This window comes from Schistocerca nitens, chromosome 1, assembly GCF_023898315.1.
Source record: "Schistocerca nitens isolate TAMUIC-IGC-003100 chromosome 1, iqSchNite1.1, whole genome shotgun sequence".
In the NCBI taxonomy this organism is placed as follows: Eukaryota; Metazoa; Arthropoda; class Insecta; order Orthoptera; family Acrididae; genus Schistocerca; species Schistocerca nitens.
In genome coordinates this window covers 937,933,303-937,961,058 of record NC_064614.1, presented here as the reverse complement: position 1 = coordinate 937,961,058, position 27,756 = coordinate 937,933,303, and the positions used below count along the sequence as shown (strand labels likewise).

Genomic DNA, 27,756 nt, shown 5'->3' with positions numbered 1-27,756 from the left:
AAATATAAACTAATTTATTTCTTTTTATTTAAATTCTCTTTATATATATATATATATATATATATATATATATATATATATATATATATTTCACCGGTTGTCGTATGACTATTAAAAGATTATAATTAATGTTAGTCTGGTTGGGAATTTGGTAAGCTAGACTGGATACCTGGTGAAACAGTTGCGCAGTAATGCAAGGTTAACTTCCCCACATAGCTCACAGCTTTTAAACGCTTTTATTGAATATCAGCACCGCCATCAGAACAAAATAAAGCTACAACATTACAATGTTTGATCGTAGCACTAGCGCCTCGGTAAAAGCTCTGTAGGTTTCGTGGCGAACCTCTTCTGCTGCCTTCGGTGGGAGAGAAATTATAAAAAGCTTCACGGAGCTGATGTAACCTGTTAGTGACAGCATTTTTGGGGTGGGCGCAAAATTTAACCTTTTAGCAAGGATCTTCCCTGTCTCCTCGTCCAGATGTTTGTCAGTGAGATTAATAATCTCTTGCGTCCTGAAGGGACATATAATCTCCTATTTTAATGGAAGTTTATTTCTGGGTTACTGTGTGCATAATTTAGCACAAAATATTTTTGTTTCTTTAATTTTCATTTTCATTAAAATTTACATATGGTATCATATTTCATACCTGGGACCTCTTGTTACATAATATTCACAAAAGGGAAAAAGAAAACACATTGTGTTCCTACTTTGTAAATTTAAGCTTCAACTTCAACTAACGTACTTTTCTGATTACATGACGTGAAACTTTAAGAAACAGTTGCGTCCACTTGTCATGCAAAAAGTACCTTGCATTCTGTACAACGAATAAACGTGAGACCCTTACATCCAATGAACCTACATTTGTATCTGCACTTTTGGAGAGAATTTCTCACCTCTGGAACGTGTAAAGCGTCTGGTGACCTAGACTGAACCGATGGCATCGCCTGAGGTACTCTCGGACGTTTGGATTCTTGCTGCCCAGCATCCTCTTCTGAGCTGCTCTCATTTTGTTCAGCAAGCATCTTGTAGTAGATGATATTTTGAGCAATATTACGTTCAAACGCATAATACTGCATTATACCCTGTCTCGTCCAATTAATGTGGATAACATTCTTTCTCTACAGCAGCTATAGCAATGTCCACGAAATGATGTATTATCCTTGATGTCTATTTTGGCTCATCCGCTGCGGAAGCTACAGCCTGGACTGTTAAATCAGCATCGTCTCCATCTTCAGACCATTCTGCATCCGACATATTTGGATCTATCACCTTTAAAAGCTCCAGAATTGCATTTTCAGACAACCCTGAAGGCAATTAAGGTATGAATATAACCTCAATTATGCACTTTGCAAAGGTAAGAAAACACATGCTTTTAAAATTTTTATGATATTTAGACGTAAATAGTTCAGTGTGCACCTATAAAATGATATGACTGACAAACGTAATTGAGTCCCTGCGTATCATGGGTGATACCATCCACAAAACTGTTCGTAAGTAATAGTAATATCATTTTCAAGCTCTAGATTTTTCATTGTGTTAGTTCTAACACGTTTTAAAACAAGTTATAAATACACTCAAAGTAATAACGATTGATAAAACTGTTTATTTTACCTTTGTTGTTCCACATGTCGTTGCAATACAAAATCCGCTGCTACTGAACCCAGCCGCCACCTGCTGGGATCGTTGAGAATGTGAAACAAGTGACAAATGGCAAGCACGTAACCTATAGCATAAGATATCAACGGCTCATTTTGCCAGCGTCAACGTGCGACGAAATAAAAAAATAAAAACGTGCGGTATCATGTATGACACCAAAGGACCCAGGAGGTTAACCACAATACGGCTCCCTGCATCTTGCCTGGGCTTTTTGTGCAAGCGATAAAATTTTGCTGCCTAGTGTGCGGATGTTTTCAACTGCACTGATTCTGCTTGTGATCAAGTCCTACTTTCAACCCATTCCCAAGAATCTGCAGAGAGTTGAGCCGACGTGTAGCAGTGTAATGGAGAAGCTCTTCAGGAGGGACGTCTACACAAGTGTTTGTAAAAAGCGAAACACTCAGAAGCAATGGTCTGCCACATGCGACAATAAGACGACGTGTAGAGCAGCGGAGTGATTTAAATGGTAAAGAGGTGCCGTGCACGTAGGCGCAACAGCGCCCTCTTTGGTGTGACCGGGCAGACCAGTGTTACGCAACGCAAGGTCGATGGAGAGCCATCATACGAAATGGAAACTTGAAACCAAGTGCCATTATGAAACTTCCTGTAAGATTAAAACTGTGTGCCGAACCGAGACTCGAAATCGGGACCTCTGCCTTTCGCGGGCCGGTGCTCTACCATCTGAGCTACCCAAGCACGACTCACGCCCCATCCTCACAGCTTTACTTATGCCAGTACCTCGTCTCCCACCTTCCAAACTTTACAGAAGCTTTCCTGCGAGGAGAGCTTCTGTAAAATTTGGAAGCTCTCCTAATGTGAGGGGAGCTTCTGCAAAGTTTGAAAGGTAGGAGACGAGGTAGTGGCAGCTGTTAGGATGGGGCGTGAGTCGTGCTTGGGTAGCTCAGATGGTAGAGCACTTGCTCGCGAAAGGCAAAGGTCCAGAGTTCGAGTCTCGGTCCGGCACACAGTTTTAATCTGCCAGGAAGATTGGCTCTGAGCACTATGGGACTTAACATCTATGGTCATCAGTCCCCTAGAACTTAGAACTACTTAAACCTAACTAACCTAAGGACAGCACACAACACCCAGCCATCACGAGGCAGAGAAAATCCCTGACCCCGCCGGGAATCGAATCCGGGAACCCGGGCGTGGGAAGCGAGAACGCTACCGCACGACCACGAGATGCGGGCAATCTGCCAGGAAGTTTCATATCAGCGCACACTCCGCTGCAGAGTGAAAATCTCATTCAAGTGCCATTATGTCTCGCCGTCATCTCCTGGTGGAGTATAAGCATGTGAGTGCTTTGAAACGGGACATAATGATTAGTCTCCAGGAGGCGGGTCTGTCGTTCCGTGGCTCTGCTTCAACAGTGAAGGGTTATGTGGAACCAGTGAAGAGGGCCGCACACAGCTCCAACAAGGTACTAGACGACGCAATGTAACCGCAGCGCGAGACGACCGCCATCTTGTCTGCTTGGCCGTAACGGACAGATCAACTTCATTCACAGTGTTGGCGTCATGTTGGAGCACTGCGACGGGTATAGACTTGGATGCGTCAACGGTTCGACGCCGTCTTCTTCGACCAATGCCGCAGACTGCAATTGGCACTTGAACACCGATACTGGGGCGCTGAGTGGCAAAATGAAGTGTTTTCGCACGAGTCCCGCATCAGTTTGTCCTCCAGTGACGGTCGCATACGCCTTCGACGCCGCCGTGGTGAACGCAGTCGAGTAGACTGTATTGTTGAATGGTACCGCGGACTGAGCCGTGGTAAAAATTGCTGTTTTGAAGAGCGCGCCGCAGCGCGTAGTGTGAAGCAGTTCAAATGGCTCTGAGCTCTATGGGACTCAACTGCTGTGGTCATAAGTCCCCTAGAACTTAGAACTACTTAAACCTAACTAACCTAAGGACAGCACACAACACCCAGCCATCACGAGGCAGAGAAAATCCCTGACCCCGCCGGGAATCGAACCCGGGAACCCGGGCGTGGGAAGCGAGAACGCTACCGCACGACCACGAGATGCGGGCTGTGAAGCAGTCGCCCACTGTTTCTGGAGGTGGCGCCACTGTGGCAATCGCAGCTTTGGTGTCTTCCTCTGCTGGGAAAGGGGAAAGGTTACCTGTTCACGTGCATTTAAGGGGCGCTATGAGCTCGCGAGTCGCTCAGGTGGTCAGCCGGGTCAGTGTGAGGAAGTCAGTGTCTGTCTGTCGTCCGGAGTGCTAGTATATGTTATGCCGCCAGTCTGCTCGAGTTTGTTCAGGCAATGGTCATTGGCGGTTGGATCGATCGGTTGGTCGGTCGCGCACTGAGAGACAAGATGACTTGTCCGTCTTGAGCGTCGGCGCATGTGAGGTCACCACGTCAGTCCGGTGGGCCGCGGCGTATAGCGAGGGGTAGTGGCTTCGCGGCCGACACGAGAGCAACAGGAGTCACCCACGACATCGGTCTGGCCGGGGCGAGCTGCGACGCCGTGAGACGGGAGATCGGCGCGCCTTCGTGCGTCCGTTGAAGCGGCTGGCAGCGGACGGTTCGGGAGAGCGTTTTTGGGGTCCTGCGCCAGGTCTTCGCCAGAAATCGCAGTTTATTAGAACTTAAGTGATTCGTGATATGTTGTTTCAATTACTTGTTAAATTCTACTTGTTTTTTTGGTCAGTCTCTCGTCCCCAGCTTGCTCGTCTGTCTCTCGTCCGCATTTTTTAGGCAGTTAGTGTCTGTCTGTCCGTCTGTCGGTCTGCCGTACGTTAATAGCTGCGTCTGTCACGTTTTTCGGATTCAGTGTTAACGAATTCCTGAAATATGTTTTCATCTTGTCTATCACCTTGAGAGGCGGTATATCTGTAATGTAGAGCATGTTTGTATATTTTATGTAAGACTGCATTTCATGGGTTTTTATTTAAATGGTCATTTTAGTATATGAGGTTGCCACCCTTCCACCGTAAGAGTTTTTTTTTTAATCAATTTGCACCTTCGGTGGCAAGTTAAATTTTTTTTAATGTTAGTGTTTTGTACCATTTCCATCCATCCTACAGGGTACATAGTTTATGTGCTTGTGTGAGTTGTTAAAATATTTAGTTTAAAGTAATCTGGTGTGTTGCAGATTTGCACTAGTGTAGTCTTTCAGAGGTGGTTGTGAGCGGTCGTGACTACGGCCGTGTTAAAAGGGAGCGGAAAGTTTCTCAGCCCGAAAGCTCATACTGTCAATATTTGTTCTTTCTGCCTCTGAATAAATTGTAACTTGATATTTAAAGGGTGCTTCCTGATTATAATTTTAAATCTGTTTAAAAAGAAAAAGGGCTTTTAGGAATAAAATTTCCATTTGTTGAAAGAAATTTAATTTGTTTTCATCAGTTACTCACTGGCAACTACTTCCACGCTCACATAGGGTGATTAAATGTGTTAATGTTCTTGATGAATCGCTAGTAAGTACAGTGAATTCTTAAGAAAAGGTTTTGAAAGTAAATTCACGGTTCACGGACAAACGCCAACGTGATGGTTTTAGGCGCCATTGTCCATAACATGCAATTTCGCCTCGTAAGTCTTGAGGGCAATCTGAACAGCTACCGCTACGTCAGGTAGGTTTTACAGCCCGAGGCGTTGCCCCTCCTGCAGGGTGTCCCGCACGCCATATTTCAGCAGGACATCGCCCAGCCGCATGTGGCGATGAATGTGCAAGCCTTCTTCGACGAATGTCGGGTACCAATGCATCCCCGGCCCGATGTCATCCGTCGGTCACGTCTGAGATATGGTCGGTCGCCAACTTGTTCGTTGAGGTCCTTCTGCAGCGACAGTTGATTGCTTTGTAGACGCGCCTACAATCTGCGTGGTAGAGTATTCCCCAGCGGCACATTCACGCGCTCTTTGATTCCATGCCGGCTCTGAATGCTGCACGTGATGACACTACCCCGTACTAAATTTGTTGTACTAAAATCACATCTCACAGTGATGGTGTTTCCTGTTTCGCAGACAGTAGTGTAGCATTCGTCGGGTGACACGAATGGAAACAACAACTCGACGAACACCCGGAAGCACAATATTAACCAGAGGGGAACTCGCTGAAACACTGCTTCAAGACGATGCTGCATCTGGGATAGCATCGCGAGGTAAGTTTGGCCAGTGCGTGAGCGTGTCTGAACGACACTCTGCTGAGCTGTGGCGACTATCAGAGAGTCGCTGGCCTCTGGTGGGCGCGGAGCCAGCAGGGGTCTGGCGGGGCGAGGCGCGGCGCGGCCGTAGCGCACGGCTGGTCGCGAGACGTGACCGGCGCGGTCATCCACCCCCGCCGCCCCCACCCACAGCCGGCAGCGGGCTGCGCGCAGTCGTACTTGCGCCGCCAGGGCCTGGGCGCCGCCGTTTCCGCGACGGCGCATCCCAGCACAGCCGCTGCCGCTAGATCTGGCACTCCGGACACGTACTTCTACGGTCGCGAGCAAAAAATCCACAGAGGGCGCGCCTGCGGCATTGTCGAGGACGGCGGGCGCATGCCGAGCGAGTAGCCACCTGCGACAATGGGACGCCTCCAGACCAGCACCGAGCCCCGACGAAGGCGCCTGACTGCATCTCTGCTTCGGTCTTTAATACTTCTGCTGTTGTGGGTGTGTGTAGACGTCCTGCTACGCAGTTCCCATGGTGCTGCGGACCTATATACACTATGTAATCAAAAGTATCCAGACACCTGACTGAAAATGACTTTCAAGTTTGTGGCGCACTTCATCGGTACTGTTGGAATTTAGTATGGTGTTGCCCACCCTAACCCTTGATGACACCTTCCACTCTCGCAGACATACGTTCAACCAGGTTCAAATTTGTGTGAATTCCTATGGGACCACACTGCTGACGTCATCGGCCCCTAGACTTACACACTACTTAAGCTAAATTACCCGTGTCCGAGGAAGGACTCTAACCACCGGCGGGAGTGGTCGCCCGATTCGTGACATGGTGCCTCTAACCGCGCGGCCACTCCGCGCGGTTTCAGTTAGGTGCTGGAAGGTTTCTTGGGGAATGTCAGTCCATTCTTCACCGAGTGCTGCACTGAGAAGGTATCGATGTCGGTCGGTGAGGCCTGGCACGAAGTCGGCGTTCCAAAACATCCCAGAGGTGTTCTAGGATTCAGGTCAGAAGTCTGTGCAGGCCAGTCCATTACAGGGATGTTATTGTCGTGTAACCACTCCCCTACAGGCTGTGCATTATGAACAGGTGCTCGATCGTGTTGGAAAATGCAGTCGCCATCCCCGAATTGCTCTTCAACAGTGGGAAGCGAGAAGGTGCTTAAAACGTCAATGTAGGACCGTGCTGTGATAGTGCAAAGCAAAACAACGAGGGTTGCAATACTCTTCCATAAAACCCCACGACCACACCGTAAGACAACCGTCTCCGAATTTTACTGTTGGCACTACAAACGCTGGCAGACGACGTTCACCAGGCATTCGCCATACCTACACCCTGTCATCAGATCGCCACATTATGTACCGTGATTCGTCACTCCACACAACGTTTTTCCACTGTTCAATCGTCCAATGTTTACGCTCCTTACACCAAGCGAGGCGTCGTTTGGCACTTACTGGCGTTATGTGTGGCTTATGAGCAGCCGCTCGACCACGAAATCCCGGTTTTCTCACCTCCCGCCTAATTGTCATAGTACTTGTAGTGGATTCTGATGCAGTTTGGAACTCCTGTGTGTTCGTCTTGAGATATGTCTGCCTGTTACACATTACGACCCTCTTCAGCTGTCGGTGACAGTGGAAATCTCGCGTATAGACGTATGCCACAAGTGGCACCCAATCACCTGCCTACGATCGACGTACATGAGTTCCGCGGAGCGCCCCATTCTGCTCTATCACGATGTTAATGACTACTGAGGTCGCTGATATGGAGTACCTGGCAGTAGGTAGTAGCACAATGCACCTGATATGAAAAACGTATGTCTTTGGGAATGTCCGGATACTTTTGATCACATAGTGTATGCGTGCCGGTCGGGTTTTCATACAGTGCTATGGATGCCTCAAAGCATTTTGAGCCGCCGACCACTGACTGCTGCGGATGAATTACTTCCATAGCTCGGTGAATAAGTGGGTAAAAACGTTTCGAGTATTTATGATACAACATATGTGCCCCACAGCATTATATCATTTGCAGAACAACTCGTTGAGATAACTTGAATCGTTTATGAGATGTGACGGCATGAATCGCGATTGGCAAGAACGTGAATGGGCGCGTAACGCACGATAGTCTTTCGGATATAAAACCCCGTAATTGGAGAACGAAATGAGATATCCTCCTGCTATCAATTTTAAATAAAATTAGCCCATCTACATTTCATTTACTGCAATGTGTGACCTAAAACCGACCATAACGCAATGATTACACAATGCGTTTTTACCTCTGCGAACTCTCCTGGGATGTTTTACCTAATTTGATGCAGCGCAGTACGCGTTGCGGATAACGAAATGAACTTCAGTTCCTAATCCACTGAAGATATCAGACTGTAAGATGCGCAGAAAATCAGTTTCTTTTAACCCAATAGTTTTCGAGAAAGTATTTCATATCGGCCATAGCGTCGTCTCGCAGCATAAAAATGGCTCAAATGTCTCTAAGCACTATGGGACTTAACAGCTGAGGTCATCAGTCCCCTGGACTTAGAACTACTTAAACCTAACTAACCTAAGGACATAACACACATCCATGCCCGAGGCAAGTTTCGAACCTGCCACCGTAGCGGTCGAGCGATTCCGGACTGAAGCGCCTAGAACCGCTCGGTCACAGCGGCCGGCTCGCAGCACAGGCACGACCATTTGGCGAGCAGTACAGCCATAAGAAAAGCCGCCTCAGCACGGAATACAAAGAGCACGTCTGTAGCAGAGAAACGGTTAAGGCGCGCAACAAATCTTAAGCAAATGGGAAAGGTCGCGTGCGGTGAGACGCAGCAATTAGAGTACAATACTGGGCGCGCGGTGAGCCAAACGATTTTGGCGTCGAGTATTAACAGCAAATCGCCAATTCTTGCTTTATCTACGGCAGCTGCATCCATTTTACACAAGCTAATCAAAAGCATCCAGACACTTATTGGTAGACATTAACATGGGTGTACTCACCCAACGCCTTTATGACACTTTCACTGGTGTTTGATCTTTTTTATTTCGCAGAACCCGAACTAGAGAAGTAAGTTATGTTAAACGCTGGGGTCTGGAGCGAAGCTGACGTTTTAACTCACCCCGAAGGTGTTCCATTCGATTCGGATCGTCACTCGGCTCAGACCAGTTCACTTCCATCCAGTGCTCTACAGATGCTGCATCATGACAGGATGTGTTGCCCTCACGCCCACACTGTCAGCCATTGTCTACGAACACCTTCTCTCGTACACAGTACACACAATGCTATAAAATATGCTTAGCGTTTTCCAATCACGAAAACAGCCTCGTACCCTACCACCACCACCTCTGTACGTCACAGTTGGCACTACACATGAGGGCACGTTATGTTCTCTAGGAATTCACCAAACCCCAACTCTTTATAAAATAATACGTAGTCTTGCTGGAAATCTGATCTGGAAGGTGGAGAGATCTGTAGAGATTGAATAAGAGTCCTTAACCGTTATTTCCATCAACCTGTCGTCTTATAAAGTTGTGTCCCCAGCGCAGAAGCCGGCCGGTGTGGTCGAGTGGTTCTAGGCGCTTCAGTCTGGAACCGCGAGACCGCTACGGTCGCAGGTTAGAATCCTGCCTCGGGCATGGATGTATGTGATATCCTAAGGCTAGTTAGGTTTCAGTAGTTCTCAGATGGTAAGTCCCATAGTGCTCAGGGCCATTTGAACCAATTCAGCCAGCGCAGAAGACAGCTCGTCGGTCCTGGGATGTATTTCGTCGGAGGCTGCTATGCTGTCCTCTCGAACTTGAACCCGTGTTTGCGCTTATTTTGTGGGATGCCACTTGCCCAGGTTAGTCTCTGTATCTGCAGAGGGCAAGATCTGTAGGACTGACAATGATGGTAGGCGACACTTCTCATTAATGTATCCTGTTTGATTATACACTCCTGGAAATGGAAAAAAGAACCCATTGACACCGGTGTGTCAGACCCACCATACTTGCTCCGGACACTGCGAGAGGGCTGTACAAGCAATGATCACACGCACGGCACAGCGGACACACCAGGAACCGCGGTGTTGGCCGTCGAATGGCGCTAGCTGCGCAGCATTTGTGCACCGCCGCCGTCAGTGTCAGCCAGTTTGCCGTGGCATACGGAGCTCCATCGCAGTCTTTAACACTGGTAGCATGCCGCGACAGCGTGGACGTGAACCGTATGTGCAGTTGACGGACTTTGAGCGAGGGCGTATAGTGGGCATGCGGGAGGCCGGGTGGACGTACCGCCGAATTGCTCAACACGTGGGGCGTGAGGTCTCCACAGTACATCGATGTTTTCGCCAGTGGTCGGCGGAAGGTGCACGTGCCCGTCGACCTGGGACCGGACCGCAGCGACGCACGGATGCACGCCAAGACCGTAGGATCCTACGCAGTGCCGTAGGGGACCGCACCGCCACTTCCCAGCAAATTAGGGACACTGTTGCTCCTGGGGTATCGGCGAGGACCATTCGCAACCGTCTCCATGAAGCTGGGCTACGGTCCCGCGCACCGTTAGGCCGTCTTCCGCTCACGCCCCAACATCGTGCAGCCCGCCTCCAGTGGTGTCGCGACAGGCGTGAATGGAGGGACGAATGGAGGCGTGTCGTCTTCAGCGATGAGAGTCGCTTCTGCCTTGGTGCCAATGATGGTCGTATGCGTGTTTGGCGCCGTGCAGGTGAGCGCCACAATCAGGACTGCATACGACCGAGGCACACAGGGCCAACACCCGGCATCATGGTGTGGGGAGCGATCTCCTACACTGGCCGTACACCTCTGGTGATCGTCGAGGGGACACTGAATAGTGCACGGTACATCCAAACCGTCATCGAACCCATCGTTCTACCATTCCTAGACCGGCAAGGGAACTTGCTGTTCCAACAGGACAATGCACGTCCGCATGTATCCCGTGCCACCCAACGTGCTCTAGAAGGTGTAAGTCAACTACCCTGGCCAGCAAGATCTCCGGATCTGTCCCCCATTGAGCATGTTTGGGACTGGATGAAGCGTCGTCTCACGCGGTCTGCACGTCCAGCACGAACGCTGGTCCAACTGAGGCGCCAGGTGGAAATGGCATGGCAAGCCGTTCCACAGGACTACATCCAGCATCTCTACGATCGTCTCCATGGGAGAATAGCAGCCTGCATTGCTGCGAAAGGTGTATATACACTGTACTAGTGCCGACATTGTGCATGCTCTGTTGCCTGTGTCTATGTGCCTGTGGTTCTGTCAATGTGATCATGTGATGTATCTGACCCCAGGAATGTGTCAATAAAGTTTCCCCTTCCTGGGACAATGAATTCACGGTGTTCTTATTTCAATGTCCAGGAGTGTATTTTAAAATATCACATTTTACAGTGTCTTCTATAACACTCGACATAGCTTTCTTTTATGAGAACTTCCGATATAGAGTACAAGTCCGTCCCAAAGAGAGATACACGCCCGGCTCTGAAGAACACCCGAAAGAATCTGACTAGCGCAGCCGAAGTACTTCGTCTCCCAGGCGCGCCGAAACGACGCGAAGATGTCCGAAGCACTTCCGTTGTAGTATCGTTACTCTTATGTTCCTCAAAACTAGTGAAATTTAATAAACAAAACCGATAGACTCGTAGGGTATCCATGAGAAATTTGTCATACTGAAAACTGGGTTAAATACAATGAAAAGTATATAAAAACACCAGAATGTGCCGACCAATCAGAAGCAAGTTCAGTACAACTGGCGGACTCTCCACGGGAATCGTCCACACTGTACGGTGTGCTGCTTGTACCTCTCTGCACTTTTGTACCATATGCTACTTCACGTGTATCAAGCTGCATCAAGGCGAGCTTCTAGCAAAATAAAACACTGGCGGCCACAGCCGGATTGCCGCAAGGTACAGCGCGATTCATCACTCCAAATCATTCGTTTCCCGTCACCCGTGTCTCTCTCTACGTCACCTCAAGCGCCGCTTACTACTGAATAAACAAATGTGTGGCTTATGAGGAGCTGTTCGACCACTGTACTTTTATTCCTTTTATTTACCTACGCACAGTCATTGTGCTAACTGGACTACTGGTAGCACTGTTGAAGTAAGGAGTGACATCTTCCGCTAATTCCTTGCACGAGTGACCTCTTGCGCTAATTCCATGCGGCTTTTTACTATCACTCTCGTCATTATCGACCATTCCTGTTCACCACTACCCGAGGTCTGCCTGCTTTTGGTTGAGCTCAGGTTGTTACTTCACGCGCTTCCACTTCACAGTCGTTTCAGTAATTGTCGACTCGGACCGCTTTAGAAGGATTGAAATGTCGCTGATGGATCTCCAGCGACCAGTCCACGTTCGAAGTCTATGAGCTCCCTTGATCGACCAAAGCTGCTGTTACTGCTTTTCTACTGACAACACAGTACTACCCCGCCTCCTTTCACACTCGTGGGTCTGCCTCTGGTGACACCTAGTGGTCAATTCCGTATTGCACTGGGGTGTACAGGTCTAAAATTCCACGATTTATGTATTTCGATTGCGCAAAACCATAAAATGAAAACTGCACGAGAAGAAAAGCAAAACAAAGCGCACGCAGACATTAATACAGTACTAATGTAAACAGTAGCACTTGAAATTGGAACAAATTCCTTAAATGCGCCCTGCTATGTATCAAAAAACCTAACTTGAGCAGTCTTTTATTGATTAAATCACGAACTAATAACTGTTTACAATATCTTGCATTATACCAATAGAAATAATAGTGGCAGAAAATTCGACCTTCTTATGGTACTGTAATCATAAATTCAACCAGCATTTACAGCATGTACAACAGTAGAGGAGGAACAAAAGACAATTGCGTTTGTTGCTGTTCTTGAATCGTGAAGAAGTGGAATTCTATCACATTCTTAGGGCAAGGTGAAATGAATGAACGATTTAAAATTTTCTTCGTGTGAACAATACCTCTCGTTTATCCTTTCTCTGGGTGTGGCAACATTAATGAACAATTTGAAATTAACTTCTTGCGGATGAGATTTCTTGGTGAACACAATAAAATTCTTCTTGGAAACTGAAATAAATTACAGAAAAAAATTTAGATATTAGGTTCTTCCTTCTTCATATACACACATCAAAAGCTTTGTATCACAGCGGTTTCGACAGTTCCGGAACCTGTACAGAAAATTGGAATAGAGATCAACATAAACATGATTTCTGTCCTTTTTATTGTTCATGAGAACCACACATTGCATGTTGTACCACCATTCAGCGAGACGTTCAGAGGTGGTGGTCCAGATTGCTGTACGCAGCGGTACCTCTCATACCGAGAAGCAGGTCGTCTTGCACTGATACATGCCCGTATTCGCCGTGCCATACTATCCACAAGTTCATCAAGGCACTGTTGGTCCAGATTGTCCCACTCATCAACCGCGATTTGATGCAGATCCCTTAGAGCGGTTGGTGGGTCACGTCGTCCGTAAACAGCCCTTTTCAATCTATCCCAGACATGTTCGATAGGGTTCAAGTCTGGAGAACATGCTGGCCACTTTAGTCGAGCGATGTCATTATCCTGAAGGAAGTCATTCACAAGATGTGCACGATGGGGGCGAGAGCTGTCGTCCATGAAGACGAATGCCCCGCTAATATGCTGCCGATATGGTTGTACTATCGATCAGAGAATGGCATTCACGTATCTTACAGCCGTTACGGCGCCTTCCATGACCACCAGCGGCGTACATCGGCCCCACATGATGCCACCCCAAAACAGCAGGGAAACTCCACCTTGCTGCACTCGCTGGACAGTGTGTCTAAGGCGTTCAGCCTGATCAAGTTGCCTCCAAACACGTCTCCGACGACTGTCTGGTTGAAGGCATATGCGACACTCATCGGTGAAGAGAACGTGATGCCAATCCTGAGCGGTCCATTCGGCATGTTGTTGGACCCATCTGCACCGCGCTGCATGGTGTCGTGGTTGCAAAGACGGACCTCGCCATGAACGTCGGGAGTGAAGCTGCGCATCATGCAGCCTATTGCACACAGTTTGGCTGCACGAAAAGCATTATTCAACATGGTGGGGTTGCTGTCAGGGTTCCTCCGAGTCACTGCAGTAGTAGCCCTTGGGTGGCCTGAGCGGGGCATGTCATCGAAGTTTCTGTCTCTCCGTATGTCCTGCATGTCAGAACAACATCGCTTTCGATCATTCCGATACACCTGGACACTTTCCTTGTTGAGAGCCCTTCCTGGCACAAAGTGACAATGCGGACGCGATCTAACCGCTATATTGGCCGTCTAGGCATGGTTGAATTACAGACAACACGAGCCGTGTATCCCTTTCTGGTGGAATGACTGGAAGTAATCGGCTGTCGGACCCCCTCCGTCTAATAGGCGCTGCTCATGCATGGTTGTTTATATCTTTGGGCGGGTTTAGTGACATTTCTGAACAGTCAAAGGGACTGTGTTTGTCATACAATTTCCACAATCAATGTCTATCTTCAGGTGATCTGGGAACCGGGGTGTTGCAAAACTTTTTTTGATGTGGGTATCTTTAATTGCACCAACATGTTGGGTTGTTTGAATGGCTTTAATGAGTAGAGAGAATAATATGTAAGGAAAATGGAAGAAGGAAGAAAGGAAGGGGGATTACATCGACGTCATTGAGACGGCGCACAAGCTCGGAATGTTTCAAGGACGAGGAAGGAAATCAGCAGTGCACTTTTCAAGGGAACCATCCCGGTACTTCCATGGAGCACTTGAGGGAAAACACGGAAAAGCTAAATTTTAATGGACGGACGTGGATCTGAACAGTCGTCATTCCGAATGCTAACCACTGGTCGGCACATTGTGAAAGTTTCGTAGATAGCTCTTTAAAACGTATCCGGAGCTTGGGATGCAAATCTGCTAGATGCAATGACAAGTCTTGTTTATGAGGGTTTGCGTGGCTCAAAATGCTGGAACGCTCTTTTCGTCCGTGCCTCGCAGCTTCCGTGGCGTCGTGCTGATTCATACTCGCGATTGCGGATGGAATCCGCGAACTCCTGGCGATGTGCCACACGCGACAGGAATTACACGACGTACCGGTCCGAGTATTTAATTCTGAAATTTTAATGTCGCACCCAGATTAATTCCTTACACGGTTACACGAATAAAATCTCTCTAAATAAGGGTCGATAGCCCTGCTTTGACCCGCGAGACAGGGTTAAAACCTCTCACTACTCCCAAGTCAACAACGGAATGCCTCGTAGCCGTCTGACCACTTTCCGAAACACTCCGACATCCGACGACTGAAGTGGAATACACTGAGGTGAAAAAAAGTCCTGGGATACCTTCTAATTTAGTGACGACCTCCTTTTGCCCGGCGTAGTGCAGTAAGTCGACATGGCATGCGCTAGGAGGTCTTTGGACGTCCCCTGCAGAAATATCGATCCATGCTACCTCTATAACTGTCCGTAATTGCGTAACTGTTGCTGGATATTTCTTCTTTCTTCGATAAGGGGGAGAATGTTTTATGAAAGTTCGATATACAGAGTGATTCACGAAGATATGCAAATATTTTAATACGTTATTCTACAAGTAAAACTGAGGAAAAAAGGTCCGCAAATGTTTAGTTTTGGAGTTAGGGCCAATAAAAGATTTTACCTGAAATTTAGCTATTTCGCTAATATGAAGCCATCGCAAAACTGTAACAGGGTAATGTAAAGCACAATTTTCATTTATTTTGTTGTTATTGGTGTGGTGAATCTAATAAAACATGTCCCACACGTGTATCTGCAACAGTTTTCCAGAATATCCAGAGAAGCAAAGTTATTATACATGTAAGTTTGTTTACTTTCCATTAAGAATGTACGTTTATGTACTTGCTGGCAACAGTTAGTGGGTTGTTTCAGTCGTTTCCTAACCTTGGAACGAGTTAGTTTTCAGTATTGTACAGTGAAAGAACATAATAACAACAGTGTATATAATTGGAACCACATAGTAACTGTTGTAGTTTGTAGATTATTTATGACATGCATTAAAGTTTAAAGTCAGCCGCGCGGGCTTAGCCGAGCGGTCAGAGGCGTTGCAGTCATGGACTGTGCGGCTGGTCCCGGCGGAGGTTCGAGTCCTCCCTCGGGCATGGGTGTGTGTGCTTGTCCTTAGTATAATTTAGGTTAAGTAAGTGTGTAAGCTTAGGGACTGATGACCTTAGCAGTTAAGTCCCATAAGATTTCACACACACATTAAAGTCAGTTGACACATTTTTGAACATTTATTGTGAATGTATCGTGAAACTGTATGTACACTGTACACTTTCCATAACACTGAGGTTTTTTTCCGGTTTATCATGAATTCATATGTGCTATGGTATTAGTAAAAGCAGATTATCTGAGACATTGACACAGATTCAGTTAACATTATTACCTCCATTTTTCCAAAATTAAATTCTCTACAACTTCTGTCGAAGAAATTACAATGAAATGAACAGCCTTAGATGCTTACAGGCGTTGACATACGTCAACGGGGACAGATGAAAATGTGTGCCCCGACCGGGACTGGAACCAGGGATCTCCTGCTTACATGGCAGACGCTCCATCCATCTGAGCCACCGAGGACACAGAGGATAGCGCGATTGCACGGATTTACGTCTGGCACGCCTCCCGCGAAACCCACATTCTCAACGTATTGTCCCGCACTACATTCGTAGTGCCCCCGCCCATTATACTCATTACTCGCGGCGCGTTGCCGATTCCCGTAAGAGTTCGGGCACTGTACATTCGCACAGAAGAAGAAGATGGTCAAGTGCCCGGTGAGCCTCAACTACATATATACTAAGATGGTATCTGTCCTGATACCATCTTAGTATATTCTGTCGAAGATTTTGTGCAGTTGTCTGGAATTTAAAAAACCAATTGGGCCAAGTAGTTAATAAATTAAAAATTTTACGAAATTACGTCCTTGCGTCTCTAGATGTTCTGGAAAACTACTACATCTGGGACATAGTTTATTAGATTTACCAAATCAATAACAACAAAATAAATGGAAATCGTGCTTTCCTTTAACCTCGTACAGTTCTGCGATGGATTCATATTGGCAAAGTTGCTAAATTTCAGGAAAAATCTTTTATTAGCCGTAACTCCACAACCAAACATTTGCGGACGTATGTTTATATGAACTTTTTTGTAGTATAACGTATTAAAATATTTGCAAATCTTCGTGAATCACCGTGTGTTTCTTAGCCACCGAGCCACACTTACTGACTTTGTCACTCCAGTGTCACTGACTTTACAAACACCAAAGAAGACGCAACTCCGTTCGGGGATATCTGAGAAGTCGGACGGTTCTGTTGTAACAGAGAACAGAAAGCCCTCCGGCTTCGCTCCGAGTGTGACGCAGACGGCAGAAGGCCGCGTGAGGTTAACAAGTGTCAAAAGAGGACGCGAGTCAGGTTAACGTGAATACTGGAAGCTGAATCCACGACCACGCGGCTGCTGGGACGTTGCTCTCTGAGTCAGCGCACTCTCTATCAACAATAGGTTATCGGAGAGAACAACACTGAGGGGGGCGGGGAGCGTGGGGAAATAAGGGGAATAATGACATTATTGTTCGAGATTGATAGCTTGCCCCCTCATCGCACCAAAAGGACCAAAAGAGCAGGCGAAAAACTTGATACTTCGACTATAAGAACAGCGCGACTAGCGCTCGCCGTCTCTTCTTGACAATTTGACCAGCCTTACAACCCTTTTGTATCTTGCATCGCACTTCCGATACGTGTATCACCTCATGACAATTGTGACAGAAGATTCATTCTGGCTAGCAGGCCTACACTGGCTGTACCTACCTATAAAACATGATCCTTCTTGAGCTTACTCTTCACTGCTGCTAGTGGCTTCTAGCTAGAAGAAATCCACAGGTGACTTGCCACACAGCAATACACTCCTTTTTAAAGTTGCTGTAGTACGTTGTACGGCCGACCGGGGTGGCCGAGCGGTTCTAGGCGCTAGAGTCTGGAACCGCGCGCCCGCTACGTTCGCAGTTTCGAATCCTGCCTCGGGCATGGATGTGTGTGATGTCCTTAGGTTAGTTAGGTTTAAGTAGTTCTAAGTTCTAGGGGACTGATGACCTGAGATGTTAAGTCCCATAGTGCTCAGAGCCATTTGAACCAATTACCTTGTACAATCATAGTAAGAATGTCGGCATAGTTATGGGAAAACGGACATTTGTTAGAGTTCAACAGCGGAACCGAATTCTTGTATCTTTTGCGCCATTATTAGACTCGTCCGCCTTCCCTCCAACATTTCCCCCCCCCCCCCCCCCCCCCCCACCGCACCCCTGGTCACACTCCTGTTGCCAATATCTTTGTCGTTTTAAAGGAAGGAAGGAAATCGGCCATGCCCTTTCAAAGGCATTTGCCTGGAGTGATTTAGGAAAATCACGGACAACGTCAATCTGGACGGCCGGATGCGTGTTTGAACCGTCGTCCTCGCGAATGACAGCCCAGTGTACTAATCTTTTTCTTTTAAATTAAAGCATGTACTTTTTTTTCTTCCTTCTTGTACTCTAGTATCCTTTTGTTCTGTCTGTTCTTTTTCTGTCTACCCTCGCTGCCACTGATGTGACAGTTCTTATTGGAAGGGCACTAATAAGGCGCATGTTAATTATCATCGCGTCACAAAATTTACAAGATAAAGACAGACAACATGTATTGCATATCGAACATTTGATTTAATGAAGCGTGCATTTGCATTTGAATTACTGCTTCGTCTGACGTCTGTGGTACGCTTACATCGAAGTGTAGTAGAATACTACGGCGCATGTCAACAGTGTCACACAGGCGGTTGATTAATAATCAATAACTGCACTTACATAATGTTTTCTTCTCCACTGTTTTTACCATCATACTTTCTCTGAGTTCCTACATTCTATTGCACAATTCAAAATAATGCTCGCAGCAATGAATTTAGTATTTGTTTTTTTCTAGCGTTGCTTCTTGGTAAGAATAATTTAGTTGCAAGCTTCACCGGTACAGCCTTCACGTTCTTTCGTATATGGTGTGAGGCAGCTAAGATAGGCCACCCCACATATATACAGAACGAATGAATATACCGTGATGCGGTTTTCATCAAGGTATAGAGGAAAATATGGCGAATTTTTAACATTTATAGTGGCCGAATTATAATGCTGACTTTGTCTTGAAGAACACGCACCAACGTTCATACACAGAGAGCCTTGTTTTTATCGTCTTGTTTAGCCGGCATGGATATTGATTCAAATGGCTCTGAGCACTATGGGACTTAACATCTTAGGTCATCATTCCCCTAGAACTTAGAACTACTTAAACCTACCTAACCTACGGACATCACACACATCCATGCCCAAGACAGGATTCGAACCTGCGACCGTAGCAGTCCCGCGGTTCCGGACTGCACCGCGAGAACCGCACGACGACCGCGGCCGGCTCATTGATATTGAACTGACGATTAGTGGTTCAAATGGCTCTGAGCACTATGGGACTCAACATCTTAGGTCATAAGTCCCCTAGAACTTAGAACTACTTAAACCTAACTAACCTAAGGACACCACACACACCCATGCCCGAGGCAGGATTCGAACCTGCGACCGTAGCAGACGATTAGTGTATATTGCGAAGACTGACTTTCCCACGGTTTGTTATCGATGCTTCCTCTTTAAATAAAATATTGCATAAATACGACGCATAACTATGCACTTTTCGTACATAACATCTGGACAGCTAATTTTGGATGTCATTGCCACGAAGGTGTGCATATGCAGCGAAATGACATTCGTATTGTGTGGTGCTACTGCTAAAGTGTTAGTTTCATTTCTTTCAGCAGTTGCTCTTCTTTTTCCTTGGTGTATTTTATTTTCCACACTCCGACTGATGTAACTGCATCATAAAATACGTCATGACGCGAGTGACGCATGCCGTAAATACCTAATATAAAACGTTAGTCTAATTTGCATATCAATGCAAAAGGCCACTAGTGATTTAAACAAAAATAGTGGCTGGGATAAACACAGCACTGTTCATAAAGTAGAGGGCGTGGGACTGCTATCAGACACTAGGCTAACCTCCTATAATGCGTTACCGGCAGCTAAGAAAGAATGATATCCCTTACAGCCATCTGGTGTCCGTTTTCCCTCGTACACAAACATGTACGGCGTTTTTCTCCTGTACTGTGTCGCAGAAGAGATACAATATAAACCAACAGCACGTATCGCCCTCTCATATTGGCGACTGCTTTGGAGAGCTAAGCTGTGAAATCATACACGGTTAAGTAAATAAATGTTTGGTAATACAGCTTGAAGCGGGAGAAACGATACTTTCGTACTACTTGCGACAAAGCAAATTGTGTCCTTTTCAATGGGAATGGTTACGTCTTTAGGAAACATTGTTTACTAAGCCTTCTATAGCAGACGATTCATTAGCAGTATGATACGTTTGCTGTAGATCGAATAGCCCTACACAATCACAATTATGTAACGTCGTTCCCGCTTAACGACATCAAAACAGATGCCTCTGAACCGTGATACCTCGCTTTCAACAATGGCTGCAACTAACGTGGCAGCGACAGGTAAGTGGAAGAAACTTTTTGTGTAGCGTCTCATAGAGAGCTTCGGGCATTCCTTTCTCAAAAGCATCTTCCCGCTGTGCCACTTTATCATCCGAGAGTCGTACGGCGTGGTGAGAACAGAATTAATTAAATGGGAGGTTTCAAGTTCCTAGACAAAAGCGGCGGTCAAATGCTGCAGATGAGACATTCAGGCACCAAAATGACTCGAGCCGCCTGCGTCCGGTAACAGCGCCACATCATCACCCTTTCAAAAGCCTGTTGTTGTCTTCGTCATTATTCCGAAGACTAATTTGATACACCTCTCCACGACAGTTTATCCTGTGCTACACCGTAATCAACATAAATTTCAGTTGTCTTACTGCAGTGAAGCTATGGCCACCGTTTACTAGTTTTATCTTTCCACACTTCCATCCACTGCTAAATTGACGATTTCTTGTTGCTTCAGAATGTGTCCTATGTACCGATCCTTCTTTTAGTCAGGTTGCACCATAAATTTCGTCTCTTGCGATCGAGTACCTCGTTATTAGTTCCCCGACGTATTCTTACAATCTTCGGTATTTTTTCTTTAGCACTAAGTTCGAGAAGCCTCTAGTCTCTTTTTGTCTGCACTGCTTACCGGCAGCTTGACGTTTTGTTCGTCAGGTCTTTTTACGTTCAACGTGTGAAACTGTAGTGCGCGTACGCCTTATCCCTTGATAAGCGCCGGCCGGTGTGGCGAGCGGTTCTAGGCGTTTCAGTCTGGAACCGTGCGACCGCTACGGTCGCAGGTTCGAATCCTGCCTCGGGCATGGATGTGTGTGATGTCCTTAGGTTAGTTAGCTTTAAGTAGTTCTAAGTTCTAGGGGACTGATGAGCTCAGATGTTAAGTCCCATAGTGCTCAGAGCCATTTGAACCATTTTGACCCTTGATAAGCAGCTCGTACTCTGCCTCCCTATGGTAAAAGCGTGTGTCCACTAGCAACTAAACTTTCGTCAAGCTGCCTAGAGAAGCTGCTCCTGCAAGTTCTTTGACGTGGAAACACTCACAGCAAGTCGACTTTCAAAAGTTCCGTCAACTTCCCGAAGTGGCTCCATCATTTTTTTTTTATTCGTATGGCTCATATATCGTTGAAAAATACCGGTGTATAACATTAGTGTATGTGTATAACAAGAATACGAAAATACAAAACTACATATGAAACTAACTAAATGTCAAATCTAAGTTCCCAACCCATATAAGAGCTGGATCATCAGCTTTTATAAAGTCGTTCCAACTCTCGTGGTAGGAACGCACGGGCCATTCATCTCCAATGTGCTTGACTGTCTGGTCCGGAGCCCCAGTCACAAATCGGAGATCCTGTAGCACCGCATTCGTAAAGAGACTCTGCGCATCGTCCATGCCCACCACGAGCTCTGTTCTATTTTACCCATAATTTCCTGTCGAGTTCTGTGCCAGCAGTATCACACTTATACTTTCGGCACCACTCACACTCTTAAGGATTTTCAATAAGTTGACACAATCCCACAGGTCTCTCACGCCGGTATTACTAGCATTAGCCGTAATGGTAAGTTCCTTTAACGGAGTCTTATTTCGACATAGTCTTCCCCATGTTAGTTGAAACAGTATTTTGCATCCTGCTGCAGAAATTTGCCGAACGTGGCAGTTTCTGTCTTGCAGAAGCCTTATGTGTTCAACATCAGTATGCAAATGTGATCGTCGAAAAGGGGAACGCACAAACACAGATGAGCCGAAACAAATGTACCATGGGAAATTCTAAGTATATATATATATATATATATATATATATATATATATATATATATATATACACTCCTGGAAATTGAAATAAGAACACCGTGAATTCATTGTCCCAGGAAGGGGAAACTTTATTGACACATTCCTGGGGTCAGATACATCACATGATCACACTGACAGAACCACAGGCACATAGACACAGGCAACAGAGCATGCACAATGTCGGCACTAGTACAGTGTATATCCACCTTTCGCAGCAATGCAGGCTGCTATTCTCCCATGGAGACGATCGTAGAGATGCTGGATGTAGTCCTGTGGAACGGCTTGCCATGCCATTTCCACCTGGCGCCTCAGTTGGACCAGCGTTCGTGCTGGACGTGCAGACCGCGTGAGACGACGCTTCATCCAGTCCCAAACATGCTCAATGGGGGACAGATCCGGAGATCTTGCTGGCCAGGGTAGTTGACTTACACCTTCTAGAGCACGTTGGGTGGCACGGGATACATGCGGACGTGCATTGTCCTGTTGGAACAGCAAGTTCCCTTGCCGGTGTAGGAATGGTAGAACGATGGGGTCGATGACGGTTTGGATGTACCGTGCACTATTCAGTGTCCCCTCGACGATCACCAGTGGTGTACGGCTGTGTAGGAGATCGCTCCCCACACCATGATGCCGGGTGTTGGCCCTGTGTGCCTCGGTCGTATGCAGTCCTGATTGTGGCGCTCACCTGCACGGCCCCAAACACGCATACGACCATCATTGGCACCAAGGCAGAAGCGACTCTCATCGCTGAAGACGACACGTCTCCATTCGTCCCTCCATTCACGCCTGTCGCGACACCACTGGAGGCGGGCTGCACGATGTTGGGGCGTGAGCGGAAGACGGCCTAACGGTGTGCGGGACCGTAGCCCAGCTTCATGGAGACGGTTGCGAATGGTCCTCGCCGATACCCCAGGAGCAACGGTGTCCCTAATTTGCTGGGAAGTGGCGGTGCGGTCCCCTATGGCACTGCGTAGGATCCTACGGTCTTGGCGTGCATCCGTGCGTCACTGCGGTCCGGTCCCAGGTCGACGGGCACGTGCACCTTCCGCCGACCACTGGCGACAACATCGATGTACTGTGGAGACCTCACGCCCCACGTGTTGAGCAATTCGGCGGTACGTCCACCCGGCCTCCCGCGTGCCCACTATACGCCCTCGCTCAAAGTCCGTCAACTGCACATACGGTTCACGTCCACGCTGTCGCGGCATGCTACCAGTGTTAAAGACTGCGATGGAGCTCCGTATGCCACGGCAAACTGGCTGACACTGACGGTGGCGGTGCACAAATGCTGCGCAGCTAGCGCCATTCGACGGCCAACACCGCGGTTCTTGGTGTGTCCGCTGTGCCGTGCGTGTGATCATTGCTTGTACAGCCCTCTCGCAGTGTCCGGAGCAAGTATGGTGGGTCTGACACACCGGTGTCAATGTGTTCTTTTTTCCATTTCCAGGAATATATATATATATATATATATATATATATATATATATATATATATATATATATATATATATATATATATAGGGTGTTACAAAAAGGTACGCCCAAACTTTCAGGAAACATTCCTCACACACAAAGAAAGAAAATATGTTATGTGGACATGTGTCCGGAAACGCTTACTTTCCATGTTAGAGCTCATTTTATTACTTCTCTTCAAATCACATTAATCATCGAATGGAAACACACAGCAACAGAACGTGCCAGCGTGACTTCAAACACTTTCTTACAGGAAATGTTCAAAATGTCCTCCGTTAGCGAGGATAAATGCATCCACTCTCCGTCGCATGGAATCCCTCATGCGCTGATGCAGCCCTGGAGAATGGCGTATTGTTTCACAGCCGTCCACAATACGAGCACGAAGAGTCTCTGCCGGCCGCGGTGGCCGTGCGGTTCTGGCGCTGCAGTCCGGAACCGTGGGACTGCTACGGTCGCAGGTTCGAATCCTGCCTCGGGCATGGGTGTGTGTGGTATCCTTAGGTTAGTTAGGTTTAAGTAGTTCTAAGTTCTAGGGGACTTATGACCTAAGATGTTGAGTCCCATAGTGCTCAGAGCCATTTTTTTTTTTTGAAGAGTCTCTACATTTCGTACCGAGGTTCCGTAGAAAAGAGCTTTCAGATGCCCCCATAAATGAAAGTCAAGAGGGTTGAGGTCAGGAGAGCGTGGAGGCCATGGAATTGGTCCGCCTCTACCAATCCATCGGTCACCGAATCTGTTGTTGAGAAGCGTACGAACAAAAAATGGTTCAAATGGCTCTGAGCACTATGGGACTTAACAGCTATGGTCATCAGTCCCCTAGAACTTAGAACTACTTAAACCTAACTAACCTAGGGACATCACACAACACCCAGTCATCACGAGGCAGAGAAAATCCCTGCGTACGAACATTTCGACTGAAATGTGCAGGAGCTCCATAGTGCATGAACCACATGTTGTGTCGTACTTGTAAAGGCACATGTTCTAGCAGCACAGGTATAGTATCCCGTATGAAATGATGATAACGTGCTCCATTGAGCGTAGGTGGAAGAAACTAAAATGAGCTCTAACATGGAAATTAAGCGTTTCCGGACACATGTCCACATAACATATTTTCTTTATTTGTGTGTGAGGAATTTTTCCTGAAAGTTTGGCCGTACCTTTTTGTAACACCCTGTATATTAGGGGTTCCCATGGTACATTTGTTTCGGCTCATCTGTGTTTGTGCGTTCCCATTTTCAAAAATGGTTCAAATGGCACTGAGCACTATGCGACTTAACTTCTGAGGTCATCAGTCGCCTAGAACTTAGAACTAATCAAACCTAACTAACCTAAGGACATCACACACATCCATGCCCGAGGCAGGATTCGAACCTGCGACCGTAGCGGTCGCTCGCCTCCAGACTTCCCCTTTTTCGACGATCACATTTGCATAAATGGCTCTGAGCACTATGGGACTTAACAGCTGTGGTCATCAGTCCCCTACAACTTAGAACTACTTAAACCTAATTAGCCTAAGGACATCACACACATCCATGCCCGAGGCAGGATTCGAACCTGCGACCGTAGCAGTCGCGCGGTTCCGGACTGCGCGCCTAGAACCGCGAGACCACCGCGGCCGGCTCACATTTGCATACTGATGTTGAACATCTGGCCGCCGTCAGCCAAGGAAAGGCGAAATGTATTTTAATGAATTTTACCCGTAGTGGATGCTGTTGAACTCCGTGTCTGTTCCTTTATAGGGTGTACAAAAATTTGCGCTCCCAGTCACAATAAAATGTTATTTATTTGTCCTACGACCGGTTTCGGGCTTGCGCCCATCTTCAGGTGTTTATACTTTCACGTACATGTTTATATGCTGGAGATCACTGTATACATCAAGAAAAATTATTTGCTGGTGACTAAACACATACAAGTGGGACAATTGTAAGTGGCGAGGAAGCATTTGTTCGTACTTCCCGTTGACTTACAATCATGAAATTCCACAGCAAGTACGGTTTGACATTACAAGTAAAGGAAAAATTCGAAAATTTTTAATTCGTAATTTCTTCTGTCTTTGTTATCCGACTTCAAACTTAAAACATTCTCGAAAGTCTTTGAATTCCCGTATCTTGACCGTATCAGCGTCGATAAGAGGCAAGAATTGTCGAGATTCTAGATTCTCTGGATGGATGAACTGTCTATATAAATAATTAAGTTTGTACAGAACCCTCAGACTACGACTCCTACTAGCACCTAGCCAATTTTTCTATTTGATTGTGTTGAGACAGCAGCCAGCCACAAATTTATTTTCAGTTCCTTTATTCAAAGGGTACCGTTACCGGTTTCGAATCATTGAGATTCATCTTCAGACGGTTTTCATGCTTTCATTACAACATTTGGTGCGTTTTATTTACAGATTAATTGTCGTGAAACATCGGTTTGAAGGGTTTGTTTTCATAACATTTGTCCAACATTCTCACTGCATTCTTATCGTTGCACACGTGATTTTTATAATTTTTTATTTTTTTTCGCAACGATAAAAATGCAGTGGGAATGAATTCACATCTGTTGGACGAATGTTATGAAAACAAGCACTCCAAACCGATACTTCACGACAATTAATCTGTAAATAAAACGCACCAAATGTTGTAATGAAAGCATGAAAACATTGTGAAGATGAATCGTAATGATTTGAAACCGGTAACGGTACCCTTTGAATAAAGGAACTGAAAATAAATTTGTGGCTGGTTGCAGTCTCAACTCATCAGCATTTGTCTTCAAATTACAGCCATGGTCTCGAACCATGTCGTCATATGACAAAATTGCAATTTTTCTATTTACTTTCAGTCGATAACGTGTGGTCGTTTTGTTTTATTTTCTGCTTTTTACGCCATAATTTTTGTTCACTAACTATATAATTCTGTCAGATAGCAAAGGACCTGGAGGAGCAGCTGAACGGAATGGACAGTGTCTTGAAAGGAGGATATAAGATGAACATCAACAAAAGAAAAACGAGGATAATGGAATGTAGTCGAATTAAATCGGGTGATGCTGCGGGAATTAGATTAGGAATTGAGACGCTTAAAGTAGTAAATGAGTTTCGCTATTTGGGGAGCAAAATAACTGATGATGGTGGAAGTAGAGAGGATATAAAATGTAGACTGGCAATGACAAGGAAAGCATTTCTGAAGAAGAGAAATTTGTTAACATCGAGTATAGATGTGTCAAGAAGTCGTTTCTGAAAGTATTTGTATGGAGTATGGCCATGTATGGTAGTGAAACATGGACGATAAATAGTTTAGACAAGAAGAGAATAGAAGCTTTGGAAATGTGGTGCTACAGAAGAATGCTGAAGATTAGATGTGTAGATCACATAACTAATGGGGAGGTATTGAATAGAATTGGAGAGAAGAGAAATTTGTGGCATAACTTGACTAGAAGAAGGGATCGGTTGGTAGGGCATATTCTGAGGCGTCAAGGGATCACCAATTTAGTATTGGAGGGCAACGTGGAGGGTAAAAATCGTAGAGGGAGACCAAGAGATGAAGATTCAGAAGGATGTAGGTTGCAGTAGGTACTGGGAGATGAAGAACCTTGCACAGGATATAGTAGCATGGAGAGCTGCATCAAACCAGTCTCTGGACTGAAGACCACAACAGCTATATAGCAACGACGTTGGCTGCTGCTCTGGTTTTTAAGCACGGCGCTGTGAATGTCCTCTGGCCTATTTCAAGGCGCGACTCAAGTGGAAACAATTCTGCAAGTACTTGCAGCAAGTTCCTGAAACTAACTCACGCAACTGACCTGCAGACTTGCGCAATTTTACGTTCTGTTGCGAACATCTAACCAAGTACTTGCAGATGTCACTTGCGGGAGATACTTGGTTGAGAACACGCACCTCAAGAAGTACCCTACTGGCCATTAAAATTGCTACACCACGAGGATGACGTGCTACAGACGCGAAATTTAACCGACAGGAAGAAGATGCTGTGATATGCAAATGATTAGCTTTTCAGAGGATTCACACAAGGTTGGCGCCAGTGGCGACACCTACAACGCGCTGACTCGAGGAAAGTTTCCAACCGATTTCTCACTCACAAACAGCGGTTGACCGGCGTTGCCTGGTGAAACGTTGTTGTGATGCCTCGTGTAAGGAGGAGAAATGCGTATCATCACGTTTCCGACTTTGATAAAGTTCGGATTGTAGCCTATCGCGATTGCGGTTTATCGTAT

General features: G+C 46.4%; 1 protein-coding gene across 1 annotated transcript in view; it reads right to left on the bottom strand.

Moving 5' to 3' along the window:
- The window catches only part of LOC126213481 (uncharacterized), a 550,281-nt gene that overhangs the window by 259,725 nt on the left and 262,800 nt on the right, over nt 1–27,756 (bottom strand). The gene's annotated exons all lie outside the window — the stretch shown is intronic.